General features: G+C 34.9%; 1 pseudogene; it reads right to left on the bottom strand.

The window, feature by feature from the left end:
* Window positions 1–2,817: 2,817 nt before the first annotated feature.
* Window positions 2,818–4,137, bottom strand: LOC102484709 (DNA-directed RNA polymerase III subunit RPC7 pseudogene; annotated as a pseudogene).
* Between the last annotated feature and the right edge of the window lie 1,575 nt (window positions 4,138–5,712).

Raw genomic sequence — 5,712 nt, forward strand, 5'->3', positions numbered from 1 at the left:
GTGTTTTTTTCCCCTTTATTGCCTTCCCTTCACCCTCCCCTTTATATCCCCTTCTCCCATACTATCTCTAGTGTCCAGAGTTGTTCTCCATGCTTTTGTATCTTACAATCTTTCAGTTTCTGCCATAGAGTGCAGAGATTCATTATATACTGAGTGGGGACATACAATGCCTCTCTTTCATAGTCTGACTTGCTTTGCTTAGCAGTAAATCTTCTATATTTGTCTAGTTTCTATCAGATCTTTTTATCAGTTCTTATTGTTTTATGGCTGAGTAGTATTCTGTTGTGTGTATGTGCCTATTTTTTTTTGTTTTGCAAGAATTTAATATGTAAACAAATAAAGAAAAATAGGCATTATAACAATCCAATATTTTTTGCTTGTTTTAGCAATTTTAAAGACACTTCACCAAGTACATTTTTAATATAAGAGGCGATCTCTGCAAAATGATGTTTACCTTCCTGTAGAATAACTTCACAGTTTCAGATGTTAACCAAGGAAAACAAGATTCATGCTGGTAAAGCAACCTGCAAATTCTGCCTATTTTCATAATTAGTATAATACATTAAAATTGTAAAAAAGACCTTCCAAAGTGGGAAAGAATGCACATAAAGGAGATGACTGGGCCTCTCAGAGTAAATCCTTGCCCCAAGTGCTCCCCTTATTCAGGTTCTACTATTTGTAGAACAAACAAACAAACAAAATGGTAAAGATGAATTAAAAGCTAAGAAAATAAATACCTTTCAGTGTATTTACCTGATTCATGCAGTTATCCTTGACATATAGTAAAGCAAGTAAACAGAATTTTCTCTCTCTGGACTAAGTGATATTTGGCTGCAGTAGTAAGGAAGTGAGAGAGATAAAAATACCTATGTTAATTATCAATGCCAAATTTATTTGCCCAATATTACTGAAAACTCTAGGAGGACTCTATTAGTAGATTGCTACTTTAAAATAGATTTATTTATTTTCTGTTTCCTACCTAAAAATCTTAAAATTTTGTGATACTCCTTTAAACAAGAAGTAATTCACATATAATCAACACAGTGCTAAACAAATAAAATAGGTGTTCACAGCCATCCTGAATCATTTGAGGAAGTATTGCAATACAAAGCGATCTTTTTCCTTAGAAAGCCATGTTGCTTAGTGGTACAGACAATACAAATTTTCTCCAATGTTTCCCACAAGTACAAGGCAGGAAAATCAGATTATAATATATTTTATGAGGGAAACACATTTGTTTCTCAAAACTGTTTTCGAATTTAAAAAACAATCGTAAGAGTGATTATGCACTCACAAGAAAGAGAAGTGAGAAAAGCACCCCCTATTGGGGATGGTCACATCACAATCCCTTCTCCATTTCTCCTGCTGGAATTTTGGGTAGGAACATGGAATCAGTATTTCTCAAGCTGCCAGGTCGAGGACTCTAACCCAAAGTCAGTCATGTAGGATCTAGCCACCGTAACCACCACACTAGCTGGCCCTCAGATACTTTCTAAGCTGTGATTTTTCGGAGGATGAAAACCAAATTAAAGAGCTGATTGTTTTTATAAGGTAAGGGAACTAACACAGATAGTAAATTTTTGTCTCAATGTTTAAACAGTTTTCATAGAAAATTGTTAACAAGTTGATAAACTGACACAGAAACTTAACCAAGCTCAGTTTCAAAGTGGAGTTTAATAATAAAAGTCAAAACAGAATCTAGGGCTACAATTCTCAGCTTAGAGGATAATGGCTGATATTCTCCCCAAGATGAAAAGCACATTTTCATTATTTCTTCTGGTGGGTAATATTAGTCATTTTGAAAGTATATAATATAAATTTCTTTTAAAATCTTTGACATTTGTTAGAGCCTTTGGAGGCTGAGGTTTTCAGGGTACTGCCCCCCAAAGTATAAAAAGGCAGGGAAGCTAGCTTTAAGTTGAACCAAAAAAAAAAAAAAAATCTTAATTTTAAGATAACCTGAGTCCATTCAGGATGATTATATAAATTGATTGTACAGCGTGTAAGTCCCATGAAACATAACAGAGGGCTTGACACCTCAGCGTTCATGCACATGCTAATTTTTCATAAGCCCAACTAGTCAAAGATGCCAAACTTCCTACAGTGGGATTGACCAACTCACATACCATGTGAAGTTTACGAATTCAAGTATTTGTAATATTAATCTCACATGAAAGTCTCTCCATGCTGCTGATATATGAGTAGTAAAATTTATACTGTTCAGATGGTCAATTTCCTCCGTGTATTTGTGTTTAATCACAGAACCTCTAATCTCATAAATTCATACTTGTAAGAGCTCAGGTAGGTTTATGTAATTATAATGTAGTAGTACAGAATGTGCTATGTAAAAGTAAATAAAATTATTTTCAAGTTTCTCTGTTTTTAAAGTGTTCCATGTGCTATATGAAATCAACGTTTATATTTATAGGAGCCCATTATGACTAGTGATAGTTTTACAAAAGAGCAGCAACTAAAAAAGAATGACTTGTTTAAGTATGAATCATAGAGTAAGAGATGCAAAAATTCTTTAGGCACATTTGAATCCAAGTAATAAAAAACAATCCACGCAAGTACATACGAATAATGGCAAAGGCACATAGCAGGAAGACCAGACTGTCAGAGCCTAATTTCTAAGGCAACTAGGAAACTCAGAGTGATTCTAAATATCTTGGTAACAAATATTTATCCAACAAAACAGAAACAGAAATAAAATACTTACTCAATTCTTATCAGAAGAAAAAACAAAAACAAAAATAAATGTGTGTCCCAAATCCTTAGAAGCTGTGTCTTAAAGTTATTTTTTAAGAAATTTCATGGCTAATAGGTTGCTTCATCCATGTTGTCGCCACTGTCTGCACCAAAATAATTTTCATCTTCAAAGTATCAATTAATGTAGTCGTTTTCCTCTTCTGACTCTTCATCATACTTCTCTGCGGCATCCTCATCCTCATCGTCTTTGCCTTCTTAACTCTTCTATTTGCTTCCTTCTTTCTCCTCATTATCCTCATGTGATTTTCCCCCATCATCTTCTTTTCTAGTTCCTCAAATTTTTACAACATATTTGCAGTATTAGTGACTGCCATTCTTTTGTCTCCTGGGATTTGGAGCCTGCTTTTTTGCATTTTTTTTCCTTGGCATCATCTCTCTTGATTAACTCTTCTATTTGCTTCCTTCTTTCTCCTCATTATCCTCATGTGATTTTCCCCCATCATCTTCTTTTCTAGTTCCTCAAATTTTTACAACATATTTGCAGTATTAGTGACTGCCATTCTTTTGTCTCCTGGGATTTGGAGCCTGCTTTTTTGCATTTTTTTCCTTGGCATCATCTCTCTTGATAGTCTTTTCTGATCTGGTATCCATTCTTCTTTGTATACCTTTGTATACCTTATACTAGACCTTTCAATATTTTGCTTTTCTTTGTGTTTCAATAACATAAGGCATTATTTTAATTGTTTTTCTCAATTCCTGTTTCAAGGACAACATAATATTCTTCACCTTCTATTTTCACAAACACTGGCTTATCATCTGTATCAGGAAATAGCAGGGGTGATTTCAATACTACATCAGAAAACTTTTCACCTCTGCTAAATCCAACCACCTCAATATTAAAGGTATAAGCAGCATGGCCTCTTCCTTTGTTTCCAGTGATAACTAGTTACACCAGAAGAATGGGTGAATTCTTTTCACTAAGTCTCTAGGCTTGGGCAAAAGGGCAACTAAAGTTCTGCTAGCAAAGGTGTGGTGTCTAGTTTTAGAGTGGAATTTATTTTTTCTTTGAGTTGTTTGAGTTTCTTGTATATTCTGGTTATTAATCCTTCATCAGATGTAGAGTTTCTCTTTGTTGGTTGGTTGGTTGCTTGCTTTTTTAATTTGCCAGAGAGCATATGCACTTGTCAGAGAGGCAGAGAGAGGAAAAGTGAGAAAGCATGCCCCCAGGGGGCATGGTTATAATGCAATCCCTTCTCCTGTATTTCACTCTCTTTTTGGAATTTTGAAAACCTTTGTTCATGTGCCTGGCATGTTTTTCCAACCTGCTGAGTCTGACACTTTACAGTTAGTCATGTGAGATCCAACTGCCTTAACTGCCAGGCCATGGTCTGGCTCTATATGGATAGTTTGCAAATATTTTTCTCCCATTGTGTTGGTTATCTTATCACACTGTTGATTGTATTCTTTGCTGTGCAGAAGCTACGTAGTTTGATATATCATCCTATTGGTCTATTTTTGCTATTATTGCCTTGCATTTGAGGTTTTCTCAGAAACTTTTTTTTTTTAATTACCATAGGGTACATGTGTTTGCTGGACACAGAGGCAGAGAGACAATAAAGAGAGAAAATGTGAAAGCACCCTCCAAGAAAGATGGCTAAGTCACAGTCCCTTAACCTCCATTTTTGGCACCCATACACATGTACCGGTGTATTTTTCAAGCTGCTGTATCTCCACCTGGTCATTTCTCAAGCTGCTGAGTCCTGGACTCAAACTGCACAGTTGGCTCTGTGGGATACAGCCACCTTAACCTCTATGCCTTCTTCTGGTCCCAGAAGCTCTTCACTTAGATTAATGTCCTAAAGTGTTCTCCCTGTCTTTTGGTATTTGTTTTTTCTCATTTCTTATTTATTTATTTATTTGGTTTTTCTAATTTCTTGATATGGATCTTTAAATTGTTCATTTGAAATCTTTCAAGTTTTTATGTATTAAGTTATTGCTATTAAGTTCCCTCTTAATACTGCTTTTGTTGTACCCTACAGGTTTTGATAGATCATGTTTTCATCTTTATTTGTTTCAAGAAATTTCTTTTTTTTAAGAATTATTTATTTTAATTTTATTTATTCATTCATTTATTTTCATTTGACCAGAGAGAAACATACAGAGAGAGAGAAAGAGAGGGAAACTGAGAAAGTAAGCCACCAGGTCTGGGACTTGAACTGTGGTCAACCATGTGGGAGTGTCCAGCACCTTAACCATCATGCCACCTGCTGGCCCCTCAAGAGATTGCTTAATATTTGTAATTTTTTCATTGACCCAGTGGTCATGCAGACATATGTTGTTTAGTTCTTATGTATTTCTATAGTTTTCAATGATATCATTATTGATTTTTAGTTGTATTCCATTATGGTCAGAAAAGATACTTGATTTTTATTTTTTCTAAATTTTTTTTAGATTTGTCTGTAGGAAACATACGGCTTATCCTAGAGAATGATCTGTTCGCTGATGAGAAAAATGTGTAATCTCAGTTGTTGGCTTAAAAGTTATGCAAATATCTGTTAGGTCCATTTGGTTTATGGTGCAGTTTAAGCCTGGCGTTTCTTTATTTTTTGTCTAGATGATTTGCTCAATTCTGAGACAAATTTATTTTTTATTTATTTTTGAATTTAAATTTATCTCGTCCTTCAGTTCTAGTAATATTTGCTTTATGCATTTGGATGCTCTGGTGTTAGGTACATTTTTAATTATTATTTATTTATTTATTTTTACTAGACAGAGAGAAGAGAAAGCACCCTCCATAGAGAATGATCTCTTTTTCTCCATGTATCCTTCCTTTCAAAATTTTGAGCACACATGCACACATGCCCTGCATATTTCTCAAGCTGCTGGATCCAGAACCCTAACCATGCAGTTAGTCATATCACATCTGACTGCCTTCACTACCAGGCCCTGGAGCTGGTCAGGGTGCATATGTATTTATACTTGTTTCATCTTCTTACCAAATTG

The sequence above is a fragment of the Tupaia chinensis genome, unplaced genomic scaffold (assembly GCF_000334495.1).
Source record: "Tupaia chinensis unplaced genomic scaffold, TupChi_1.0 Scaffold000180_1, whole genome shotgun sequence".
In the NCBI taxonomy this organism is placed as follows: domain Eukaryota; kingdom Metazoa; phylum Chordata; class Mammalia; order Scandentia; family Tupaiidae; genus Tupaia; species Tupaia belangeri.